At 41.2% G+C, this 27,701-nt stretch overlaps 2 long non-coding RNA genes across 3 annotated transcripts in view; one reads left to right on the forward strand and one right to left on the reverse strand.

The window, feature by feature from the left end:
- LOC130455088 (uncharacterized) overlaps positions 1-16,457 on the forward strand; it is a 112,142-nt gene extending 95,685 nt beyond the window's left edge. Inside the window, exon 3 of the long non-coding RNA XR_008912965.1 lies at positions 16,031-16,457. This is a non-coding gene — a long non-coding RNA (uncharacterized LOC130455088). The remainder of the gene's footprint in view (positions 1-16,030) is intronic.
- LOC107649310 (uncharacterized) overlaps positions 3,707-27,701 on the reverse strand; it is a 30,109-nt gene continuing 6,114 nt past the window's right edge. The window contains exons 2-4 of one of the 2 annotated variants that reach the window (XR_001622874.2): positions 11,427-11,614; positions 9,006-9,051; positions 3,707-5,285 (exon numbers count right to left, since the gene is read on the reverse strand). This is a non-coding gene — a long non-coding RNA (uncharacterized LOC107649310). The remainder of the gene's footprint in view (positions 5,286-9,005; positions 9,052-11,426; positions 11,615-27,701) is intronic. The other variant, XR_001622875.2, reaches the window with a different exon arrangement.

Genomic DNA, 27,701 nt, shown 5'->3' on the forward strand with positions numbered 1-27,701 from the left:
AGGAAGAAGAGGAAAGGAAAGGAGAACAAAGGAGAGAAGAGGAGAGGAGGGGGAAACAGTCCAGTAAAACCAACCTATATATCGAAGGAGTCTTACAATCTACGACACTGTTCTGCACCTATAGTTCTCTCACCTTTTGAAAGAATGGACGTCATTTTCTCCTTTCTTCTTCATGGTCAGTCTTGGACATTGTAATTTCACAGCCTTCAGTTTTAGGTGGCAGTGGTGGTTGTTTTCATTTTTGTTTTTCTATCCATTAACATTTCTGTAGTTATTCCCTGTCTGTCTGTCCATCTCTCTCTCTGTCTCTCTCTCTTTACTTATATCACTTTGTCCTGTTTTTTCCATATTTCTCTGTAATCTTTTTCAACATTTCTTGTGGAGCAATATCATTTTATTGATTTGTCACAATTTCTTTAACTATAATCAAACCAATGGCCATCTATTTTGTTTCCCTGAAAGTATTTTATTTGTACTATAGGGAAACCTTTATATATGGTGTTGTGGGCAAGTAAAACAGAGATAATAGTGTATTTTATGTAATATATAATGTGTATTTAGCTCTTTACTAGGCTATAAGCTTCATGTAGGCAATGGAATTTTAGATAAACCTTTTTTTATTTCCTTTAACATCTAACTAAATTTTGAATCTCCTTCATGCTAATAAGTTAGTTGAGTTGAATTGTTCTAAAAGGGATTTGAAAAGCTCTCTCTAATTATTATTATTGATAAGAGTGGTAACGTTAATCTCTATAAGAACAACCCATCATTAACCAGTTTATCCTGTATGTTACCATATTTATATATAGTTGTTTGCTTGTTGTCTCTCCGATTAGATTATGAACCCTTTGAATTCAGGCACTATTATTACCTTATTTTATATCTCTAGCACTTAGCATAAAACCTGGGACATAGAAGGCAGCCACAAACCATAGACCATGTGTTTACTTTTGTATCGATGTGTGTAAATATGGCAAATCCTGAAGGTTCAAAACAGAAATTCTAAATCGGGAGCCATTGTTACTGCCTACACTAATATATGAAACCCCATCCCAGGTGGAACAGTGAACTCTCTGGGTGGGATGGGAGATGCTTTAAAAAGTGAATTATTCTAGTTAACAACAACAATAAAACTATTCCAGCTTGTAAGAAAAGCTAAAGAAACATTGTGAGATGTACCTGTAAAGCTGAATGACTTCCAGGGTGTAGAGGTATTGAGTGTTTATGTAAGCCCATGAGCAAACACCACAAAAGGATGAATAGTATAGCATAGAGCTTTGGCCTTTGAATCAGGAAGAACTAAGTTCAGTTTCTAGCCTCAGACACTTATTAGCCATGCCTCTGGAGCTGTGGGCAAGGCACTTAACTTCTATGAGGATGGATTTCATTTGACATATGTAAAATAGGGATTTTAAAAATACATATATAATACTATAGTATACATTTATAATAATTAAATAGTATAAAATTATATATTATATATGGTAGTATAACTTTATATCTATCTATCTGTCTATCCATTCATCTATATAAAAATGAACTATTAATTTTTCAGTTAATGCTGGTCTATATTTCTTCATAAAGTCACAAAAGTAAGAAAAAGATAGAATTTAGAGCTAGAAATGAACATAGAGATCTTTTTTTAGTCCATCTCTCTCACTTTATAGGAATTTGAGACCTAGAGAAGTAAGTGACTTGAATCTAATGTCACATAGGGATGAAGCTAGCAAAGTTAGGATTCAAACTCAGGGTCTATAATACCTATCCCAGGAGTTTTTTCTCTAGATCTTTCTGCCCATTCTCCTCTCCCACCTTCAGAAATCCCTAGAAAGTCTTGAAGCTGGTTTGATTGTGCTAGGCAAACCCATTCTCCCATCAAGTGCAAGCGAGTCTTCCAGCATACCTAGAATCTGAGGAACTCTGAGGCCTGGAGATCTGATAGTTCCCAAACTGGATGAAATAGTGGAAAAGTCCATTTCCATACAGAAGAGCTGCCTCTTCCTCTCTACAAATGAAGACTATCTTTTCTAAAGCAGTGGTAGACCTAAAATGTCTTGAAGTCCATTTTCTGGACTATACCAAAACTTGAGGATTGCATTTAGGCATGGAGTCTGCAATGCCAGGTGGGAAGAAATTATGCTGGCTTCCTTTCCCATATGTCAGGCCTTTCTTTTTATCAGCATCTGCTTCTTAAGCACAGGTAAACATTGCCAGTTATCATTACTGTTGTTGTTATTATAATAATGTATATTTCAATTAAACAAAATTAACCCAGTTTAGTAAATAAACTATTGTATCACGATGATCTGGATTGGTATCCATCTTGGACACATTCTAGCTCTGTAGTCATAGGAAAGTCATTTTACTTTGCTTGAACCACAGTTTCCCCATCTGCAAATTGGGACTATTATTAATCTTCAGTATTATAGTAGTGAAGTATTAACTAATAATACTTACAACACAGGACTTGAATAAAAATGCATGTAAACCTATCTACAAACTTTAAAGCTACAGGAGTTTTAGTTATTATTACAAAGTGCTTTTTTTCCCCCAGGAGGTTAACATTTCAGTATTACTAGCCCAGTATTTGCAAGGTTAAAAAAATGGAGACTGGGAAGGATTCCAGCCTGGATTAGAACCCAGGTCATCTGATCTGATCTTGGTACCCTTTATTAAGCCAAATAGATTCCCAAATAACAATCACAAAATCATAGATTTAGAATTGAAAGGTGCTTTACAAGCCATCAATGACAACGTCCCCATTTTACAGATGATTAAAGTAAAGCATAAGAACTATTTCCCAGACATAGCTGGTGTTTGAGGTGGCATTTAAACACTGAATGCTAAGTCCAATTCCCTATCATCTACACTAGATTGCTTCTCATTCGCTTCCTTTTTCCTCTCTCAACACTATCCAGACTTGGGGTGTGTGTGTGTGTGTGTGTGTGTGTCTGTGTGTGTGTGTGTGTGTGTGTGTGTGTGTGTGTGATTCTGGGCAAATCACAACTTCTCAGTGGTTCAAGCAAATCTCAAAGATTCTAGATTTGAAGGACACTTACCTATATGCATTGGCAGAGGAAAGTTTCTACTCAGACTCTCTACTTTGATGACATCACAGCACTTGACCAGAAGTAGTTTGTCATACTTATTATACCTCTGTGTGTGTGCGTTTTATCCCTCCCCCCAGGCCTGGCTCTTGAAGCCACAGAGTGGCTAAGTTAAAGTTCTCTGGGGCACATCTGTATCTTAGGGCTGATTATAACACACACACACACACACACACACACACATGCACACACCTCACCAGAGCGTCAGAAAGTTTAACAAGGTCCATGTGTGAAGAGCTTCCTTCCATAGGGCTCAAAATGACTGTATTAGAAAAAGCTTCATGTTCTCACTATAATGAAAAGCTTAAAAAATATAGAACCCCCTAAAATTTTCCTCTCCCTTGCCTCAACATTTTTCTCACCTTTGAATTTTAGAGAAAATATCCTGCTATCATTTATTCCACACTTCCTCCTCCCCCCCCCCCCAACAGAAGTGGGAGAGGGATGCATTAAAGGGGCAGAGTCAGAATCCCTTTTCTAACCCTGCCACTGGGACACATGTATGTGTCCTAGAGAAAGCCCTGAATTCTGATGAAGTCGAATCCCATTTCTACTCTAGCTGTGTGCCATTGAATCTCAGCCGCCTCATCTGCAAAAGATATGATTCAAATATATTTTTATTCTTTCAAAGAAACGATTCGGTCTCTAGAGTGACAGGACTTCACAGGACTGCTCAGACTAAGCTTTGACCCATTTCCCCCATCTTCTCTCCTTCCGCAGGTATAGGGGTAAACCGATAATATGCATTTCCATAGCCCTTTAAGCTTTACAAAGGTTCTTTCCTCCGTAGACCCAGGGAGACAGGACTATTCCTATGTGTGTTGTGTAGTATCCACTCTTTGTGACCCGTTTGAGGTTTTCTTGGCAAAGATACTGGAGTGGCTTGCCTTTTCCTTCTCCAGCTCATTTTACAGATGAGGAAACTGAGGCAAACAGAGTTAAATGATTCGCCCAGGGTCACACATTAAGTCAAATTTGAACTCCGGAAGATGGGTCTTCCAGACCCCCGGCCCGACCTTCGGTCTAGGGTACGACCTCGCTGCCCCATTTACAACTAAAGAAACCGAGCTATCAAGTGACTTGCCCATTATACAGCTAAGCGGCAGGGGAACTCTCTGATTCCAGATTGCCTGAGTCGAAATCTAGAGCCTTTCCAACCACGATAACTAAAGAACTGTCCACATAATCTGTGTCCTGAAGAATATCCAACTAGGGAGGGAAAAGACGAGCTTTGGTCCTGAATGCGTACGGTCTGAGCTAATAGACGTCAAGCCCAGAGAGCTTGCTCGCACTTGGCTTCGGCGGCTCCCGTTTGCTTGGCGGTGGAACTTCTTTCAGATTAGGAAAAGGACGCCTCTGTAGGAAGTCTTTGAGCCTGAATACACCATTTCAGCCCCTAATTGCCTTGCTTAGCCTGACTGCAAATTGCCTCCCCCCAGCCATGTAACCGGAGCCTAGGGGCTACCACCCACTTTTGGAGGAAAAAAAAATCAAGACAAGAAAAGAAAGAGAGAGGAGGAGCGTCAGAAGAAAGAAAAGAAAAGACAAGCAAAGGAGAAAAGTCCTGAGAAACACGTTTTGGCAGGCAAGGACTTTCAAGACAACCATGTGTTCTCCATATTGTGAAGTCCCTGCGCTTTGAAGTTTTTTTTCTTCTGAATGTAAAGACATTATTCTTTTTCAAACCAAGCGTAAGTATTATAGACATTAAAACAATGAGGCCCGGACGAGGCTGCCTGGGTGTTTAACTCGCCTTTCCCCAAAGTGCTCGCTGCAGGCTATCTCCTCGGAGTGAGCGCATGGGCAGGGCCGCGGGAGCCGCTGGGATACTTTCTCCCTAGATAGCCCTGAATTTGTTCCGAGCCCTTTGGTGGGCACCGAGCTCGGAAAGAAGTATTTTCTCAGAGGAATCGGGGTAAACCCCCCAGGCATTTCCTCCTCAGGCTGGACTGGAGGTCTAGTTGGTGCTGAGCAGTTTTCTTACCTGGAGAGCAGCAGAGGCTGATCCCACACACTCCCGAAGACGCTAACAATACTGGGGGAGGAACATTTTTTTAAAACAACCCAGAATTCGAAAACCCCATTGGGGTGAGATCGTAGCGACCCCTCTGAGCACAAACTATCTTAATTTCCAACGAGGAGGCTCTTCCACGGCCATTGGCTGCTTGCCTGAAGGACCTGAAAAGAAAAAAGGGAGAGTTCAGTCTATGATGTGAGGAATCATGAATCACTCCCGAAGATCTCTGTGAATTTACACAGGGATGGGGGTGGGGGGGGTTTGTTCAAGCAGTCTTGGTCTCTGTCCCTCACTCGGAGACACACACACCACCAACCACTTTCACTATTATACCTTTCTAACAAACGAGAAAAAGTGATGGAAGGCTCATGCGCCGGTCTAGTCATTTCACCAGAGGCCAGAAAACTCGGCTGACTCTTCCTTTCCCAATCCTTCAGACTGTGCGGAAGGAACCGATTGACAAAGTGGGGCGAGGAATCCTATTTCGAGAAGTACAGAACATTGATTTCGACTCCCACGAGGCTCTCTACTAAAGACTGGGAACAGAAAAGGTCCCGGAGGCTTCGAGAAGGAGAAAATGATCTTTGCCACTTGCACTTTGGATCTGAACTGCTTTCCAGAGAGGCCAGCACTACCAAATCTGTGTTTATTAGTAATACTGTTACTCCTGATGATGACAAAAATCAGATGGTGTCTGTAAACCTCTTTGTAGCTAACTATAGAGTGTCATATAAATGTCAGCTATTCGTAGCAACTCACTTATATAGTGCTTTATATTACTAATGTTGTGAGAGGAGGAACTGTGATTTCTTCTTCCTCAGAGAATTCCTGGTGTGGCGACTCCCTCCATCTTGGTAGACCCGGCTGCTCATTTCAGGAATTTATGTTGGAGACATTTCGGGTTTAAGTGACTTGCCCAGCCAGGGTCAAATAGCCGATGTACCTCAGGCAGGATTTTATCTGGGTCTTCCCGATTCACTGACTGGCCCTTTATCCACTTTACCACACTTTCTCTCTACATAATAATAATAATAGCTAGCAGTTATGCAGGACTTTAAAGTTTAAAAAGCACTTTCCAAATATCTAACTTTATCCGCACAACTTCCAACCCTTGGAGGTAGGCAACATTATCCTCATTTTACAGATGGAAAAACCAAGGCAGACAGAATTTAAATGGTTTGACCAGTTACACAATACAGTGTCAGGCAGAGTTTGAATTCAGGTCTTTCTGGCTCCAGTACAAAACTCATGCATTATTACTATAATATAATTACTGACAAAAACGAGTACATGTAAAGTGCTTTGTAACTATGAAGTGATATGCACTTGCAGCTACTATAATTATCATTAATAAGAAACTCCATGCTAAGAGTACCTTGCTGAGAAACTCTTCTCCTTTGTTTTACTGAGCAAAAAGCCCTGGAGCATATGTGGCTGGTTTGGGTCACTATCCTACCTAGAACCCCTCCAGATCCTTACCAACCTCCCACCTCATTTTGCAGTAGCCTCAATGCCAATGATGTAGACAGAAAAGGTGGCCTCAACTTTGTAGTTTGCTCATTGGGGAGAGCCTTAGAGCCTTTCCAATTAGAGGGAAATCTAGGCAGAACTTGAATACATCACAAATTTACTTGAGGAATTTCTGGGAGGATAAGAGAGTGACTGCTCTCTGGATAGGCAGAGAAACCCATCACTAAGGAGGGATATGCTGGGGACAAGTCTAGAGCAAATCCAGAATAAGTTTACCTCTAACCTAATTCTTGATGCCCAGAAGTCTGGGACAGCAGTATTTATTGGATAGAGTTTATTAAAATAACCAGTCAAATATTATTAGGGTGAGCTGGGAGTACATATTCCCCAAACCACTTTCTCTGGGAACTTTAAATTGGTTTGCACTATCTTCTCCCAATCTGCCACCAACCAGATATTAGCTGTAGAATACGATTGAATTGGTAAATGGACAGCTGGTAGACAAGATGACATAGGAGAAAAGAAGACCTTTTTCCATAAAAGGCAATTTCTATCAAATCACCTTCAAAAAAAGTCTTGTTCTTAGAGTCAAGAAGAGGTGCTTCTGAAACATATCTTTCTGACTTTGGGCAAATCTCTTAATCTCTGGGTGCCTCCTAGAAAACTTTCTAATGCTACAAATTACAGATGAGTTGTCCAGCTGCATAGAGGGATTTTCTAACATGGACGAAATCATTGCTCTGGACAACAAAATTCTATTCAAATAACCGAGTTATTAGAGTGTTCAGTAGGCCACTTGTTTTCTATCTGCATGAAATATAAAGGAAGAGAGTCATCTCTGTCCTTCATAAAGAAGATGAAGTTGGATGCTATTTAATAGGGAGCAGGACTGTATAGCACTGGAGAAGGCAGAGGGGAACATGACTACTGAAATTCCTTATGCTATATTTGTCCTGGAATGAATCAAAGGCACCAGCGGAAGAATATATTAATAGTGCAACTATAGAGCTGGGTTTCTTCTTCCTTTCTTTGACCCTTCCCCAACCCAAGTCCCCATTCCAAGAGGGGAATTGGCGCCCATTGTGTATTAAAACACATACACACAGAACCCAGAGCCAGGTATGGAGACCACATGGTCCTACAAATAGAGTGAAGAAAAATAATCTCCAAGTGAAACCAGACCTAGAGATGGAGGGAGTAGGGGGTGAGTGAGGCTGAGAGAGGGGAAAGGAAACAAACTCAGAGGCAATAACTTCTCTCTAATTCTGAAGTACTAGAAACAGCCAATCTCAGGATGGAATTCAACTGTTTCTGGATAGTTATTAATTCTTCAGCCTCCACGAAGGAGAATATTTTGCCTTTGTTGTTTTATTCTGATTGATCCTGCTTCTATTTCACATAACAATACTATAGAGATCTTTGATTTTCCTCAGTGTGGGCACTCATTCCAGCCCAGGCTGTTCTCCCACAATCTAGAATTTAGTAGATGATCTTAAAGGACTGCTATGGATGATGAACATCTCTGGAGTTAGGCTGGTTCTCAGAAGACAGCTAGGTAAGTATACACTTTCTCACATAAAACACTCAGTCACTAGTTTCTATACTTCTGAACAGGCTGTGCTCCTGGCCTTGAGAATATATTCCCTCTTCAGCTCTTCTCATAACCCTTCAAAGATCAACCAAGCACAGTTACCATGAGATTCTTGATCCCTGAGCTGCTAGTACCTCCTTCCATTCCCGTAGGAAGTAATTTTAAACGTATTTATAGAGATATTATCTCCCTTCTCCCCTCAGAATATAAGCTCTTTGAGGGCAGCCACTAGATCATTTTTTGTGTGCAGTGCCGAAAATATATATTGGATACTTAATGGTTGATTGACAAGTTGGCTGATTCCTAAGCTCTGTAGGTTCATTCAGGAACCTAGAATTACCTATACACAAAGGAGCCATCCTAGGAGGATTTTTGTAGAGCATATGTACTTATAATTTGCAAGATGTATATTTTTTTGCCTCCAACAATGGTCTAGAGATTACTAGATAAGAAAGGAATTCACTAGGTCTACCAGAAGGGGCCAATTGAAGATTCCTTGAACATATTCATCATATCATCATCATCATCATCATCATCATCATCATCATCATCATCATCATCACCTTCTTCTTCTTCTTCTTCTTCTTCTTCTTCTTCTTCTTCTTCTTCTTCTTCTTCTTCTTCTTCTTCTTCTTCTTCTTCTTCTCCTCCTCTTCCTCCTCCTCCTCCTCCTCCTCCTCCTCCTCCTCCTCCTCCTCCTCCTCCTCCTTCCCCTCTTCCTTTCTTTCTCTCTGCTTTCTTCCTTCTGCTCCTCCTCCCTCTTCCTTCCTTCCTTCCTTCCTTCCTTCCCTCTCTCTCTTTCTCCCTTAAAATCACTTACCAGAATTGGTAACTCAGGTACACTGGTTTATTTGGAATACAGCCTGCTGCAAGCATAAAATGAAAAAAGATGACTCAAAATATTTTATAAAACAAAATTCCAACCATATAAAGACAAACTGAGCACTAGACTGGGGACAGCAATCTTTTTGGAGGGCTGAGCTTAAATGGATACTCCAGTGGTCTCTGGCAATGACTCGAAGGCAACGAAAAATATTGTTTTTGAAACGTGATCTTGCATAATTCGGACTCGACCGCTGTGGAAATATATGCAGCATGTTCATTTTTCTCCCCCCCCCCCCTTCTCAGTTGGGGAGAAAAATAATAAACCCGAGACTGATACCATCTGCGGCACTACAGGAAAGGGGGCGCTGCAAACTGTTGGGCCCAGGGCGCCTATCTTACCGAGGCCGAAACTATTAACCCTTTAATTAAGGTGCTGAAGTGCAGCCCGTTTCTTCTTTTTCGCTAACAGTTAGGCACCTAACTACCCGACCGTTGGTTGATCTCTAAGCTAGAACAACTCCATATGAAATTCGAGTTTCCCTGCAAAAAAAGGCCTTCTATCTATACTCCTTCCTCCCAGTCCGCCTAGGAATGGCTGAGTCTGGGCGCCGCATTGGGTCCTAGATCCAGACGTCCGAAGGTGTAGGAGTTGGTTTCCCAAGGCGACGGTAATAGAGCCTGATGGGAGGATTTCCTGCTTTCAGGGCTCTCTCTAAAAGCAGAGAACATTGCTTCGGGCTCTCGAGAGGGCAGGCGGTACAGATCAGCAACAGTCAGCTCTCCGAGAGCTCGGAGACCCAGACCCTCACCAGCAGTCTAACGATTGCATTGCAACATCAGCCAGGCCCAGGGTCCTGATACTTTCCAGCGAAGAGGAGGATACTGACTTTTCCAATTTGGGTAGTAGCTCCAGCAGAACGCCACCTTGGAAGGACCCACTTTGCTCCTTCCTTATTCTAACAAAGGGTGGTAGGACGATCATAAAACTAAACTACCTGGAAAGAAATCCAAAGAATGTGAGGGTTAGAACCCACACTGGGACGCGCTCGTCGAGCTAACATCTCGAGGCATCTTAAGTCATCGAGTCCAGCCTCCTCATTTTTACAGAGAAGGAAAAGTGTCTCACTGGGTCGGGCAGGAGTGGGAGAGGTGCTGCACCTGCAGTGTTGGAGGCGGGATTGGAATGAATACAGGTGTCAGGTGCACTACTCACTCTGCCTCTTACGAACATGGGTGCTAGGGAGTGTGTTACAGATATCTAGGCAAAGAGAGAGCGTGTGGAGAGACTCTGCCTGAATCCAGTCAGGCAGAAGAGAGTTAGATGCACGAAGAATCGCACCCAGGTTAGATAAGCAGAGATCAATGAAAGCAGATGCCGAATTTTCTCGAGTCCAGGAGAGACTCTTTAAGTCAAACAGCTTTCATCTTAGACCTCGTTGTCACTGCTCTCTGTGCAAAAGCAGGGTCTTGGATTCCATGATCTCTAAGGTCCGGTTCAGTTCTAGGTCTTGTGGGGGGAGATGGGAACGGGATCTGAGATTTCATTAGATTAGGAACTCCCTGGATGAGGAAACTCCCTTTACCAAAGAGGCCGGCACCTCCCCTGCAATAGAGACAAACAGGCATAGCGGCTTGTCCAAGGTCTTCCAATCCACGTGTTTGGGAGCTGGATCTTTCTTTTTCAAGTCGATTTTCTGTCTCCTCCATTACACAGCAACTCTGGCCTTGTTAATTACTCGGGATTTCTTCTCCCAGTACTCTACCCTCACCTTGTTGAAATTTCTTAGTGGAAGCGGTCTTTTCAAGCAAACAGTGTGCTTTTAGAATGCAGACACTGCCCAAGGTAAGGTACAACGAAACCTTTCCGGTTTCTGTTTTTTTCTTTGCAGAGGGAGAGGGATTAAAACCAAAACCAAACCGATACCACCTATCGTTAGACGTGTGTAAAAAACAAACCAAAATACCTCGGCAGGAAAGATCTTAGCTATGTACTCTAATTGTTCATGAAATGGCTAAGCGCTCCACTATTTTTGTCAAGAAAGCCCCAAATGGGGTTAGACTAATCAACTAAATAACAATAACAATCTCTAGATTGACCTCAGGGCGGTGTGGTATAACCCCCTCATTTTATAGATCCAGAAATTGAAGTCCAGAGATGGTAAAGGTCAGCCAGATAAGCATCCAAGGTGAGATGCTCCTTCCCCTCACCCCCAACCTCAGCTCTTGAGCTTGTGGTCTTTCCACAGTATATGAAGTAGCCTTAGCATGATGCCTGCCTGGCACGTATACGTGGATTCATAATTGGTAGAGTTTACTGGCAGATTAATCTCTTAACGGGACTATAAACTCCTCAAAGGGAGGGGGAACCTATCTTGCTTCTTTCGTATTTCCTTCCCACCCCGCTCCAGGGACTTACTCCTGGCTGTGTGTGCACCAATCTGGAGAGTGCTAAAAAGAAATCCTTAGTGATTGATTAGGAGATTAAGGTCGCTTAACTTGATCAGAGTCTGGGATAGGAAGACATGGCTTCTGAAATTTATAAAAGATGACAAGTGACGTTCCTTGTGATGGAGTGACCTTCAGTGACGTCTGTCGGAGCATCAACTGTAAAAGGAAGAAAGAGGAGTAATGTTACTTTCCTTTTGTCATTGACTGAGCTGTTGTGAGCAAATCCTTATGGAAATGGGAATTATTGATGAAAGTTTTGCACCTCTCACAGCCTAGGGGTCTCTCGGGAGCCCCCTCCCTCGCCCTAGACGGAGAAAAGTTCTGTTTTAAAAATCCCAGATCTTATTTTGTTACTTTAGATGTGATTATTATTGGGTTTTTTACGTTTACATTTATTTTGTTTTAATAGTCATCCACATAACTTTCCCAAAGTTATATGATTCATGTTATCTTCCTAACTTCTTCCCTACTCCTTCCCGGAGTTGACAAGCAAATCAATGTGGGTTATTATGTGTTTATTATGTGATTATTGTTGTTATTAATAACCTTAATAACATTACTTCTGGCCAAAGGAACTGCTAGTAAAAGGGAGCGGGAAATGGAAGGGACAGTTAGGGAGCCTGACTCAGTTTCCAGGTTTAGGTCTGGGTGTAAACCGCTACGAAATGAGTGCCCTGGAGGAGAGGAGTCCTCTGAGATGCTTCAGGTGACCAGGTCGGAAAGACTCAAGCCTGAAGGCTCACTCCAGATGCTGTCCCCATTCCTGGCTCCAACATTTGTGAGAACTGGAGCTGTAGCCGACATACACTGGACAGGTAGGAACAAAAAGGCAACTGCAGTTGAGGAGACTTGATCCTTTGCCCACATTTCTTTTCCTTTTCAAACCTGGTGTATAAAACTCATTTTCCTTGTTAGCTAGAAAACCGTCAGATCTCCCTACCTCAAAACTTTATGTTCAAATTAATATGGCATTGGAGACCAGAGAAACTCTGCATATATATTACATATGTATGTATATATATATATATTACATATGTATGTATAAATATATGTAGAGAGAGTGTGTATAGACATCTTTGCAGCTCTACTTTTAAACAATAGTGCTTTACTCTAAGATGTCAGAAAGTTAGAGCCTGAATTAATGCTTCAACATTGGCATTTATATTAGCTACCCAATTGTTCATCTCAGCTTTCTCTTCCTTTTTAAACTTTCCATGTTCAGAGGGGTCCCCACCCCTTCCTTCCTTCCTTCCTTCCTTCCTTCCTTCCTTCCTTCCTTCCTTCCTTCCTTCCTTCCTTCCTTCCTTCCTTCCTTCCTTCCTTCCTTCCTTCCTTCCTTCCTTCCTTTCTTTTTAAACTCTTACCTTCCATCTTGGAATCAATGCTAAGTATTGGCTCCAAGGCAGAAGAGTAGTAAGGGCTAGGCAATGGGGGTCAAGTGACTTGCCCAGGGTCATACAGCTAGGAAGTATCTGAGGTCAGATTTGAACCCAGGACCTCCCATCTCTAGACTTGACTCTCAATCCACTGAGATATCCAGCTGCTCCCCCCCCCTCCCCTTTCTTTCTACAACTGATTGCTTCTTGAATATCCTTGGGAATAGAATTTGCAGGGAGAGTTCCTGTATCTCTCATTCTCCTTTCAGCTGTCTGACCTGGCCTATTCTTAGTTTACAGGTCTTTTATCCTTTGTCTTGCAGTTTTAAAACCCACCTCAGACATTTAGCTGTGCCACCTTAGACAAAGTGTCTTAACTTCTTTGTAGTTCAATTTCCTTAAGTATAAAATAAGATAGCTGGACTTGATGGCCTCTAAGGTCCCTTGCAGGTCTCAATCTATGATTCAATCCCTATTCAAGTTTCTGTTCAGAAAAAGTGTTTACTAGAAACTTAACTCACTTTGGTAAGCAAAATCATAACGGGTAAAGACCTTTTCTTGGCAGAAGCCACAATTTTAACCCCCACCATGAAATCATTACTGTGTATTAGTTCCAAACCAGAAGAGCAAGTAAGGGTTAGGCAAAGGGGGTTAAGTGACTTGCCCAGGGTCATACAGCTAGGATGTGCCTGAGGTCAGATTTGAAGCCAGATCTTCCAGTCTCTGCAATCTAAATCCAATGATCTAAATCCATACTCTGGTATGTAGGGAAAATATTTGTATTTGTAAAACATGTAATTGTTCCTCTTTGCTTCCTCTCCCCATAGTATTTTGTCCCAAGCAAGCAGTTATCCACCCTGCCTTACCCACTCCAGTTTTCTTTCCACTAGGAAGACAACAGACCAAATATAAGCCCGGGAAATAATAATGAGGAAGAGATATAAACATGTTAAAATGGTGAATAAGGAGGGGGCAGCTGGATAGCTCAGTGGATTGAGAGTCAGGTCTAGAGATGGGAGGTCCTAGGTTCAAATCTGGCCTCAGACACTTCCTAGCTGTGTGACCCTGGGCAAGTCACTTGACCCTCATTGCCTAGCCCTTACCACTCTTCTGCCTTGGAGCCAATATTTAGCATTGATTCCAAGATGGAAGGTAAGGGTTTAAAAAAATAAAATAAAATGGTGAATAGGGAGTCACAAATCTGGTATTCCAATCTTGGTACCACCAAATGAGATAGCTGCAAATAGCTAAATTGATTCATATAAAACCATTGTTTATTTGAAAGAAGGGAAGTGTAATTTTGAGATATGGGTCAGCTTGGCATCCTGAGTGTAGAAACTTCTCCCTGCAATTCGGATTTCAACTTAATAGATAAGTCCTATAGATTTTCCTTCAAGCACTGAGAGGCTGAGTGACTTTCCCCAAATCAGGAACAATTTGAACCCAGCTCTTCCTGATTCCAGTGGAACCCAGCACTATGTCCACTATGCCAGGCTGCACTAAAATTTTTTTGTTTAATAATTGAATATAAATAACTGGCCAGATAAGGTTGGGTGGTACCAATGTGTATTTAGGAAATGAGACATTTTTTAAAAATGACCAGAAAAGGAGTTACTACTATACTCAGGCTGTTTAAAGGTCTTCAAATGACTTTCATTTCAGTGCTGCCAATTTTAAAATCGTCTTCAACCGGAAAGAAATCAGGACCGAACTGGAGTCTTTAAAAAATGCTTCTCAAACTCAGAGAAAGTAAATGATAAACAGCTAGAATACTTGTTGAAGAGCCCATTGCCCAAAGTGAGAAAGTTTTGGGCCAGTCCTACAATAGTGTGGGTGTGGATTTGTTTGTGAATAAATGCACCTCATAAGCTTTTGCAAAGCAAAAATAAAAAATGCTCTGTAGGGTACAGGGGGAAAGCAAATTAGCAGTTAGCCATAAAAATTCTCCAAATAGTGGGTCTGATTATTCAAGGCAAGGATTTCATAGGCTTTATCCTAGTTCTGCTTGCACTCACACCTGGAGCAGGAGACAAAAAATTATGTACATGAGGAGGTAGAGAAAAATGAGAATGACCAGTAAGGGAGGAAAGGCTTTTCCAGAGCATATTTTAGTAAAAGAGGAAGGCATAAAAGAAATATCCTGCCCTCTACCAACTTCATATAGCAAATGTCTCCTTTACACTCACCCTGATCTTGTTCTCTATCCTTATAGCTTTTATCTTCTACTGGACCTCAAAGTTCTGTAAAACACTGCCCCCCTTCTGTTTTGGGGAAACCAAAGTATAAATGGAAAGAAAATTAAAGAAAATAACAAAATACTGGGTGGTTTAGAACATGACTTCTCATTCCCACCTCTTTTCCAGGGGACCCTTGATATTACTTAAGGTACAATCAAGCAGAGGTCCCCTCTTAAGTCCTTGATTACCAAATCTAAGCAGGTCTCTTCATTTGGTTTTTAGTCAGTAGGTGAAGATAAGAAGTGGGGTGGTGGGGAGTGGAGAGGAGCTCAGTGGAATGGAGTGCTTGGGGTGGGGTTTGGTTTTAAATCAGTTGTTTTTCTCTCCTTTCCAGCCTACCCCCAAATTTCTTTCTCCACTATTCCATCCACAGGAAAATATAAAAGCACAAGAAGAGAAAACATTTATAGTAGATCTCCAGTCCTCCTAAAATTAATCAGCATGGTTGAGGCAACCTTCACATTCCTGTGAATGATGATAAGTATGATAATGTGTGGAATGCCTTTGTACAGGGCTTAAAGTGCTACTAACCCTTTGAGCCAGGTTTCCGCCCTGGTCTAAATCACTCCTCAGCAGTATTTGTTAGACCTTTAAGGAGGTAAGATCATCCTTTTTCGGGTCACTAAGAGACCACACTGACCTTCCACAGGAATGTACAACTCTTCCCTAGCAACCTGGAACGGAAGTCTGAAGATGAGACTCTGAAAAGTGACCCACTAGGCAGGGCTGCTCCCAGGAAGTAGAGAAGGATGACGTGGGGGAGAAGAAAAGATTTGTAAAACCAGGGGAGAACTTCTAGCCCAACATGCCCCCATTTCCATTACACAGATGAGGAAATGGAGAGAATTGTCCCAAGTTCATACATAATAAAGGTAGAGCTGCTCTTTCCACTCACTTCTTTGTTTCTAGTGCCCGGCTCTTTAACTTGTCTCTGTCTTTGTTACTCTGTTTCTTTTCAGCATCCCTCCATTGAAAACCTTCCACCCTCCTCTGAAGGCTGCCATCCACAAGTTTAGTGTATTATGAAAAGTACCTTGTAAGGAAAGATACTCTCTCCTTCTGGCTTCAGGGATAGGAAGCCTGTGGATCCTACTCCAGTTGACTCATTTCTGTGAATACACCCCCTCTCTCACCCTCCTACCCAGTCCCAGCCTGGACCTAGTAAAATATAAATGGAAGAAACGTGAATAGACAGCTTTTCAAGGGCAAGTGTTAAGCCTTTGGTTTTTCCTTTGTAATCACCCTTTAGAATCCCTTTGGCTCATCCTGGAGTCGGGTACTGGGGGTGGGGGGTGGAGAGTTGTAAGAGCCAGGAATGGAATGATGCAATGAAAAAACTGCTGCTCAAATCTTGTTCTGACATTTACTAGCTGTATAATAGTGAACAACCCACTCAGTGTCTCTGAGCCAGCTTCCTCATCTAGAATATGAGGAAAACGATACCCTACCTATTACAGAAGTTTGGTGTAAGGAAAATTCCTCATAAGGAGTGATTTGTATGGACATATTGTTATCATTCCTAACTTTTGTTAAATTAGCTTTTAAGTAAGGCAGCCTAGAGTCCTAGAAGACCCAGCTTCAATGTAGTTTGAGCCAGAAGTAAGGTTGGAGATAGAGTGGCACAGTCTGGTGCTATAGAAGGGGCTTGAAGTCATTCTGCCTCACATTCTTTGTTACTTTTCTTTAGACTCAGTTTTCCCCCCCAAAACCTGATAAGATCCTTTCCAATTCAAGTTAGGGTCTCCCCTTCCCAAGGTGGTAGAGCTAGGATAAATATCTTGGAGTTGGAAGAGACCTAAAGTCATCTAGTCCAACCTAAACAGAATCTCTTCTACCACAAGCCAGGGAAGTGATCATTCAAGAACTCATTACCTTTCAAAGCAGGCCATTTTGCTTTGGGACAGTCCAGATTGTTGTTTGTATCATCTTTCTAACTTTAGACAAGTCACTTAAAAAAACAAAAAACAAAAAACACCCCTATCTTCTATCTTAGTATCAGTTCTAGGTAATTAGGGTTGAAAGACTTGCCTAGGGTCACACAACTAGGAAGTGCCTGAAGCCAAATTTGAACTCAGGTCCTCCTGACTCCAGACTTGGTACTCTGTCCACTGTGCTAGCTCACTGCTTCTATATGTCACATCTAACATGAGGATTTAATTTCCTCGTGTCTAAAATGAGAGGTTGGTCTTGTTAATCTCTTGTTAAAATCCCTAGTTCTAAAATTCTGACTTTAAGATAAGGCTGCCTCACAGTAGTCAATGCCACAGAGCCTCTTCCCTTGACAAGACTTGCTTCTTTTAACACCTGACTCTAACCACTGTCCAAGTGCAGAGAGGACCTAGTCAGGAGGGTGTGCTAGTCTAAGCCTCCTGGTCTCCCAAAGTTCAAAAATGATCTGGGAGAGTTAAATGCTGTCTAGAGACTTGCTCTCTGTTCAAGGACCCCTCTCCTCTTCTCCCTAATCAGACAGGGATTGAGACACTATACCCAGCTGGCCAAAAAAAATGTGGGGCCTCTATGTTTATTGTATCTTTAACACCCTGAGGGAGCTCAGTGAAGATTCAGCAGCATGAAGAGCAGGGAAGGTGTGTTGGGCAATCTGTTTTTCTTTTTATTCAACATCACTGAAGTATTAATCCGTTGTAGAAGTTAGTTCAAACAACTGCTCCAAAGGAAGACCTGTGTTCCGGTCCATCCTGACTCTAATTTTACCTTACTCTGAGATGTTGGAGGCATTGATGGAAAGGCATATGGGCTAACTTCTCCCCGAGAGGAAACAAATTCCCTAACTCAAAAATCAAAGCCTCTTTCAGAATATCATGATTCTAGAAAAGGAGGGGAAGGAGGAAGAGAGGTGGAGAGGAGAAGCCATTGTATAAAGAAGGAAAAATAGTTTAAATCTCTTAAAATCACAGGAGAAGCCAAGTGGGTCTGATAGAGTCTCTAGAGAGCCGGTGGAGAGCATGGAAGTATTTAGCAGTTTCAGTGCCATTACTGCCTAACAGGGTGTGAAAAGTAATATGAATGTAAAATACTGTGGGAAAATGGAGTGTTTCCAGGCCAGCAACAAGACCCTGTCTCCCCCCCCTCCCAGCCCCCCATGCCTCTCCAGGAAGCATTCAGACACCTTGCTCCCTAGAGCACTTAGAACTGTTCCTATGAAGCAACACTGGGGCAGGGGGAGGAAAGTGAAGAGTGGAAGGGGTAGGGCACATTGCTGAGGATGGTGTGTGGGAGGCCAGAGTGGAAGGAGGAGATGGGTAAATAAGAATCGATGGAATGTTTAACTGGGCTTTTAACTGCACAGACTAGAGACAAAATTGTCTTGTTCTTTGGTGAAAAGGGCTCTTGCCTTCAAGAATCTCCCTGAAGTACAAGTCAGGTGCTGTTGGGAGTCCTTAAAGTAGGGAAGTAACGTACTTCGACACTTTAGAGTAAATATCTACTAAAGGAGACTGGGATTCAAAGAAGAGATGAGAAAATACCTCTCCCACTCTGTTAGAGGTTCAGGGTCCCTGGTGAGGAACTGCATATAACCTCAGACTGTCTGAAGGGGTTTCACTGAACTTGTTTTAAGGATGGCTCTCTCTCAAAGAGGGGAAGAGGGAAAATAGAAGGGGAAGTATAGGTAAAGTAAAACCTATAGATACATTTCTATTTTAAAAGTGTTTTGTTTAAAGAAGTAGGGGGGCTAGGAATAAGGCAGAACATCCCATATTCAGAAGATGAATTAGTTGGGAAGAATTTTTGTGGTTTGAAGGAGCCAAGTGTCTCCTTCCTAAGAGAGTGGGAGGCTGAAACGGTCAGATTTCTGTGGAGGCTCCTTTCTCCCCCCCCCCCCCCCAATTTAGTCCCAGCCTGGTTTTCCTACAGATGTATTTGTGCCCATACAACACGCGTGTTTTAGTAAACCTGCTTAAGGCAGGATAATTCAGGAGGCATGACTAAAGGGGCCTTGTAGCAACCAGCTTTAATACTTTTTGAACCATCAATGAAATTTCAAGGATTTTCAGCTTGGATTGGAGAAATGTGAGCCATAGTCATAGAGGCAAAAGATAAAGGAAGAAAAGAAAGGCATCCGCTTGGGAGTGCTGACAGCCAGGGGGAGCCAGAGGGAAGCTGAGTCCAACCTTTCCCCTGCTGCCTCTAGAGAGGGGACAAAGAGGCACCCTGGCCTGGAGGAAAAGATTTATTGAGTCAGTGGGGAACTTTGAAGAGTTTCTTTGGTTAAAGGGAGACATCATTTACAGTGTCCAAAGCATAGCAAGAGCTAATGAATTGACCTGGAACCATGAAAGCCCACTTTGGGTGTGTGTCATGAACCACATCAGAAATCTGGTGAATCGTATGAACCTCTTCTTTAAATGCACAGAACAGAATACACAATATTACACAGGAAATCAGTTATCTCAAAATAGATTTATAGATACATCCATGCACACAAACTCCAGACACACAAACCCCAAGTGGAATCCCTGAAGAAGACCTCCTTCTTAGACATATTGATCAACACCTTTATCCAAAGGTTTCAGTACAGAGCTTGGCTGTAGGATCCTATTAGAGTGCTGTTCCATGAACAATGATTCTATGAAGTTATTTATTGAGTTGTCCTGAGTGCTCTTGGGTCCTGGAAGGAAGGGGACCTATCTTGACCTATCTATGGACAGAGCCAAAGTAAAAAAAAAAAAGCCCCTTAGAATAACAAGTGCTAACACCTTGGTGGGGTCTTTTGAAAAGGTTTATTTTTCAATACTCATTAGAAACTATGTGAGGAAGGCAGAATAAGGCATTGATTATCACCTCTATTCTCCAGACAAGCAAATGGAGGCTCAGAAAGACTCAGGGGAACTTTGAAAGACTTGAGATTTCTTATCAATGGAAGGACCAACCATAATTCTAGAGAACTGAAGATTCAACGTTACTCTCTTCTTGACAGAGAGTTGATTGCCATAAAAATAAGACATTCATTTTCAGACTCAGTCATTGTGGAATGTTCTTCTGCTTCACTATATATATTTTTATAAGACTTCCCTCCCCTTCCCTTCTCTTCCCTTCCTTTCCTCCCCTACTGGATATGTGTATAGTATAGCATAAAGAAAAGAAAAGAAGGGGGCAGTTGGGTGGCTCAGTGGACTGAGAGCCAGACCAAGAGATGGGAGGTCCTAGGTTCAAATCTGTCCCCAGACACTTCCCAGCTGTGTGACCATGGGCAAGTCACTTAACCCCCATAGCCTATCCCTTACCACTCTTTTGCCATATTGATTCGAAGACAGAAGGTAAGGGTTTATATTTAAAAAAAAAAAAAGAACAGAAAAGAAAGATGAGGATCATTGAGAAATCTCAATAGAACTGAAAGAAGGCAGGCTAAGTAGAAATAGATGAGATAAGCAGAACAGCTTTGAAAACAAGCTGATCTTACTATAAACTGTACATAATAGAGACCTGCCATTTCTGATAAAGGATGAAAGGTTTTCAAAATGAGAGATGCAAGCCTCCAAGTGATTGACAGGAGCATATGAATAAGGGTTACATGGGAGCTTGAGGCTAGAGATCTGAAGAAAGATTCTATGCCCAACTGACTTCTCTCCTGGAAGGACCTGAGTGTAAGGCTTAGAAGACATTTTTCTCCTGAGACCAACAGAGGAAAGAGGTTTTTGGATCTGGCTGCTGGCAGCATCAGTAAGAAGATCTCTGGACCTGCTTGGATAGCAACTAACTGAAGATCCTGGCCCATTTGATTGGACTTCCTGAATATTGGAAAGTTAATACTTAGCTTAATATGATAGTTTATAGATATTAGACTTTAAGATAAATATAAGTATAGTTTACTCCTAAAACCCTTGTTCCTTCCTACCCTTCCCAACCAATAAATTTGAATTTATTTATATGGTCCCTCTTGTTCTTTCCTCACCTAAAATCCCATCATAACACATTGCATGTAGAATCCTCTTTTTCTCCTTGTGTTATATATATATATATATATGTTATATATATATATTATATATATATGGAAATGCCTATTTAATTGGTGCTTAAATTTGAGTTTTTAAAAGTTAGTTTAAAAAAGACTTACAGACTTATTAGAATGAAAAGGCTTAATAAATGCTAGAGCCTGAACTAGAATTCATTTCTTTTGACTCCCAGTTGAAGGAGCTTTTTTACTACTCCATACTGCCTCTTTGCCAATAAATTCCTAGTGAGACTTTTAGGGGATCTGGAAATTTGATCTGCTGGACCTGTAGTTTTCCAAATCCCCTACCACATGATATTTTTCTAGCAAACTCAAACTATACTGGGATTGATGTGTTGTTGTAGATGGGGGAAGGGGTGTCATCAATTTTGGGAAACAGACTTCACTATGTATTAGTATTCTTTAGAAGTATAGGGATGCCAAAGAGATAATAAGGAAAAATACTTACACAAAAATATTTATTGCTGCGCTTTTTGTGGTGGCAAAAAATGGAAAATGAGGGGATGTCCATTGATTGGTAATGACTCAACAAATTGTGGTATCTGATGGTGATGAAATAGTATTGTGCTGAAAGGAATAATGAACTGGAGGAATTCCATGTGAACTGGAAAGACCTCCAGGAATTGATGCAGAGCAAAAGGAACAGAACCAGGAGAACATTGTTCACAGAGGCAGATACATTATGGCACAATTGAATGTAATAGACTTTTCTACTAGCAGCAATGCAATGACCCAGGACAATCCAGAGGAACTTATGAGAAAGAATGCTATCCACATCCAGAGAAAGAACTGTGGGAGCAGAAATGCAGATGAAAAACATATGATTGATCACATGGTTTGGTGGGGATATGATTAGAGTTTTGATATTAAAAATCACTACTGCAAATATGAATAACATGGAAATAGGTTTTGAACAATGATACATGTATAACCCAGTGGAACTGCTCTGGGAGGGGGAAGGAAGGGGGTGGGAAAATCATGAATCATGTAACCATGGGGAAAATATTCTAAATAAATAATATTAAAAAAGAAGTATAGGGATATATTAAATAATTGGGGTGGTGATGGTAGGCATGTACTCTAAGATTTTGATGTTCTGGTCATAAATTCTGACTTTGTAAGCTCTCTGCAAGATGCCCTGAACTGGATGAGACAACAGTGTGCACCTGTCTATCCTAGGATGGAAGTGAGGGTGATAGATAATCTTACCAATTTTTAGTCATGCCCACAACTAGAACTAGAGGCTTCTCGGTCTCTAAATTTTCTTAACTTAAGCTTCCTCATTACCTAACCCTAAAATGAGTCCTAGAACCCCATTTTAGGATTTGCATGTCAGGATTTTTCAGAATTCATGATGTGAATCCTAGCAAACCTGGATTTTGGAATCAGAACTTCAAAAAGAAAATAGCCCTTGAATCTTACTTAGGGAAGCTTGCTCTAGAAACATTCTGAGGTCTTTAGTACCAGGCCCTAAATCTGACTGGATCTCTCTGGGTCTCTGTGCCCAGTTCCCCAGTTTTTGGACTGAGTCACCTTTTTTGATTTCTAATAGGAATCTCCTTTCTTTCTTTCCTTCATTTAAGCAGTCCTTTGAGTGAGATCTCTTCCTCTTCACCAATACTTTCTTTTATTGCAGCTGAAAATCAACTCCCTCTAGCTGAGTTGCCCAAGAGGAAAGCAAAGAAAGAAGCAGATGTAGGACTTTCTCTCCTTCTCTTTCTCCAGTTTCCCTGTCTTGTCTATCAGCAAAGAACCATCTCTTATAAAGGAGATGAGGTCAGAGGTGAAAAAGCCAAGGGAGTAGTTCAGCTCAGACAGAAGACTTAAAGAACAAGGCATTTCTCCTTTTCAGGATATGGGAACAGAAGTCAAAGCTGAATTTGGAGATTATAGCTCTTCTTTCAACATTTGAAGGAAGCGTTTTCCCTTCCCTTCCCTTCCCTTCCCTTCCCTTCCCTTCCCTTCCCTTCCCTTCCCTTCCCTTCCCTTCCCTTCCCTTCCCTTCCCTTCCCTTCCCTTCCCTTCCCTTCCCTTCCCTTCCCTTCCCTTCCCTTCCCTTCCCTTCCCTTCCCTTCCCTTCCCTTCCCTTCCCTTCCCTTCCCTTCTTCCCTTCAAAACTCACTTTAAAAACTCACCTTTAAAATATATATACTGACTGAAATCTGAAAGTCTCAAAAAGAGATCTCATATTTTTACAGGCATTAATAAGTAGCAGGAGTATTCAAAATACCAGCTGATTTGATTAGCCATTAACATGTCCTTCCATTCTGATATAATTAAGCAGAAATTCATGTTCTAATGAGAGTCATTTAAAGTTATCTCCCAGAGGAGTCTTTCAAGATCTGGCCACATTTACAACTTTTAAAAACTTAAACCAGTCCCACAAAAACCGTTTCCAGTTCTAAGGGGTATTATTTTTGTATATTTTTTGTTTGTTTCTTGGAGGCTAAAGAAGGAATGATTCCCAGAGTCATTGCTTCTGACTAACACAGTGCCCTTAGGAGCCCTGCAGAGGCTTACTAATACCGGCCAGGTTGATGCAAAGTCAAATGGAAATGTAGGTAATTATTTGATGCAATGTAAACAGGCAATTTAATATTTTGGGTCTTTCCTGATTCATAGACTCTCTCCTCACCTATTATATAGGTAATTTTTTAGCTGAAAACTGGTAGCAAACATACACACACACTAAGTCTACCTCTAAATTTAAAGCTCAATCTTGAGGAAGATTCATTTAATAGGAAATAAAGGTTCCTTATTTTATTCTCTGTCTTTCTATATTTGTCTCTATCTCTGTGTCTGTGTCTCTCTCCATTTTGTCACTCTCTGTTTCTTTCTCCTCCCCTCAAATTCTACATTTATAGATTTCAGAAAAACTCTGAAACTACTATCAGTAAGACAGAGAAATATATATTGGTAGGTCCCAGCTTTCCCTGGCCCTCTCTTTGATCTGGTTGCATTATAATAACATGTGATTTTCGATTAACCACTGGAGTTCCCTTGCATTTGATCAACTCCAGAGGTCTGTCTATATGTCTGCTCAGCATCCTCATCTCCAGACATTCACTAGTCTCAAAATAAAACTCACGATACCATGTCAATACATCTACTAGTGCTTTGAGGAGAACAAATATACAGCTTTTCTTTCTGAAAATCTTCAACCCTTCTCCCTCTTAGAAAGATGAATCTGCTTTCCTTTATGTGTTAAATAAAAATAAAGATTAAGTATTTATAATATAAATGACTTTGCTTTCTTTAGGCTAAATAAAGTCATTAGGGAAACAGCTTCGATCTACCTCATATTATATATAATTATTAAATTTATATTAAAGAAAGTATCCTGAAGCTGTAATTTAACTGATGGGTATTTTCCTCCAGCACCATATTTTTGTTTAAAACTGTTTCTAAATAAAAGATTTCTTTTTCCCATTGACTTTTTAAGTTTGCCTCTGTTGCAAAGGCATAAAAAGAAGCATTCAGGAGTCTGTTGAGATAACTTTACCTAAAAATGGCAACCCTCCTTTGGAGAGAGAACAGGCTTATTGGTGGAGCAAACATTGTACAGGAATGAGTAGACTTCAGTTTTAGTCCTGACTGACACTAGCTTGGCCATCTTGGACAAATCATTTTAACTGACAGTCTTGCTTTCCCGATTTGCAAAATAGAGGAGTTATGCCCAATTATTTGTAATGTCTCTTAGAGCTGTAAAAATGAATGAAAATATCTAATTGCAAAGAAGGAAAGAAGAGGGGGGAAAGTTTTTTAGAGAGCCCAGTGGATTTCTGTGGTTGTGGAAATGAAGTTTCTCTCTCTTTATACTCAACATTAATACTTCCCATTCCACACTTTAATTTTGTGAAGTGAAAATAATATTCAAGTTTGAAAGTTTCCTGGACTTGCTATCCCAGACGTAATTAATTTTAAAGTTCACTAATGGTCCCACAATTCATTAGGTCTCTTACTTGATCACTTCGGCTCTGTCCATAGTAAAGCATTAGCCAAGGAGAGGGTCTAGCACGTAAACACTTTTCAATGATGTTACTTGTGTTGAACGATTGATGAAATGGTCACACAGTGTTGCAGGTGGAAGAAAAGAGATCCTTCAACCACTTGGGAATTGGGAGCGAAGAGAGTTCGTCGCCATAAACGCCCTACATCTAATCCTTTACCCAGCGGAACCAGAATGAAAGAGAAAGGGGGTTCAGCTGTCGCTTTTCAAGATAGACAAATGAAAGAACCAAGCTCTCTGCCTTTGGTTAAAACTCCCAATCATAGCCTCCTAAGGAAGGCGAAACACAAGCTAGTGAGTTCTTGTTCCAGGAGGGTCGCAGATGAGGGAAACAACTGGAGACTCAGACAGAGACCGAGGGACAGCGGGAGAAAGACGGTGCAGCGGCAGAGATTTAGCTCTTTCCGGGAAGGGACAGTTTGTATCCCCCAGTTCTTAGCGCAGTGCCTGGCGAGTAGGAAGCACTTACTATATGCTTTTTGACTGACTGACCAACTGATTGACAGGCAGACAGGGGAACAGTGATCGAAGAGAGGAGAAATAGGAGTTTGCACTTGCAACCTTCCCTATCAAGGGATTGTCTGGTATTCCGGGAACTCCTGATTCATGGAAGTTTCTCACCTGGGACCCAAGAGAAACCGTTTCTGTGCATGTGTTGCCTCCCAGGACATAGAGCCCTTTCCTCAAAATTCTCTTTATCATTTATTTAGACTCCCAACCCCTATCCCTGGCACCTATAGCCAAATCGTCTGGTGCCTTAACTAAATTCATGCGTTTTAATAGGATTTGTTTTTCTTAGGAGATTAAAGTAGGGTTTTTGATGGGAATGGGGGAGGAGTTTGCTATTAATAGAATTCGTTGTCCATTCACCTCAGCTTGCCTTCCCTCTCCCTACGGAGATAACTGAGGCAAAGCCTCTGCTGTGTCAACAGGCTATATGAGGAATTCAGAGGTTCTTTCCTCTGAGTTAATTTAGTTATGAGGAGTTAGTTTGCAATAAGTCAAAGAGCTCTTGAGTAAATAGCAAAACAACAGTTGCCAGAACTTTTGGCGAGCCTCATCTAAGTGGACTATTTTTCTACATGTTGCATTCTCATGGGAATTCTCAAGGCTTAAGTTGAGAAGCCTTAACACCCCAAATTGTCACATATAGCAACCCATTCAAATGGACAGAATGTAGAATGTATTCTGTCTTTACTAGTATCCAAAGATATATTTAAACATGACAGAATTTACTTCAGCCATATGATTACAAGCTTCTTTTCCCCCGTCCAAGGTTTATAAGACATAAAAAGTAATTCCAGGTGGGAACTTGGCAAATCCCGTCTTATAGCAGGTTCAAAATTTATTTATTTTACACATTAAAAATTCACTTAGTCCTTTGCAATTTGACTTCCAAAAAGGTGAAGGAAAGAAACCCAGGAAGGATAAGAAATTGACTCTTATGACTCCACGACTCAAGAATTAGATTATTTTTTTCCTTGTTCCTTCATTATTCTTTCTATAGTCTTTATTACTTCTCCTTTTCCATAGGGTCATAAGAGAGAGGAAAGAAAGTGATCATAGTGATTGTTGTTGTTCAGTCATTTCAGTCACTGTTCCTGATCTTAGTGATAATCTAGTATAACCTGTCATTTTACAAAATAAAGAAATAGAGGTTCACCGACTAAACTGACTTTCTAAAGGTCAAACAGACAGTTAATGAGCAGAGTCAGGATTCAAACCCAGGTCGTTTCACTACAATACTTTCTCCCTCCCTCCCTCCCTCCCTCCCTCCCTCCCTCCCTCCCTCCCTTCCTTCCTTCCTTCCTTCCTTCCTTCCTTCCTTCCTTCCTTCCTTCCTTCCTCCCTCCCTCCCTCCCTCCCTCCCTCCCTCCCTCCCTCCCTCCCTTCCTTCCTTCCTTCCTTCCTTCCTTCCTTCCTTCCTTCCTTCCTTCCTTCCTTCCTTCCTTCCTTCCTTCCTTCCTTCCTTCCTTCCTTCCTTCCTTCCTTCCTTCCTTCTTTCCTTCCTTCCTTCCTTCCCCTATATCCCCCCTTCCCATCATTTCTTTTATCTTTCCTATTTGGATTGAGCCTTGATGAAATGAGAAAAAAGTCAAGCCATCTGCTCTTTGGAGCCAGAAAAATAATTTGCTTTGCATGTGCCGCATCTCTTCTCCATATATTTTTTATTTTATTTAGGAACAGTCTCGTGCCCTGGTCACATGAGTTATCTGTGTGAGCTTTTTTAGATCAATCAAAGCTTATAACAGCTCCTCCCCTATACAGAAAAAGCAAATATAATTGGTTTGGAGCAAAATGTATCTTTCTAAATATTTACTGTATGTATGTATATTCAGGCACAAGGTCACAAGGGAGGAGAAGGTGAAAGATCTAGATAGTCATCTAACAAACACTAATGGATTATCAAATGTGTAATGAATCTTTAATCACTAGGTTGTAGACAATTGGAAAAAAAACCTGGTATTTCTATTTAGATGGTTGGATAGAGGGGAGCTACTTGATGGAAAAGATTCTTTTAAAAATGGGGGGATGAAAATGCACATTTTTGTGGAATCCTCACACTGGGAAAATTTTATTTAAAAAAAGCTACAGTTGAGTGAGGTTTATGGGAATAAAGATTTGAGAGATGGATTTGGTTTCCAGTAGT

Source organism: Monodelphis domestica, chromosome 6 (assembly GCF_027887165.1).
Source record: "Monodelphis domestica isolate mMonDom1 chromosome 6, mMonDom1.pri, whole genome shotgun sequence".
NCBI lineage: Eukaryota > Metazoa > Chordata > Mammalia > Didelphimorphia > Didelphidae > Monodelphis > Monodelphis domestica.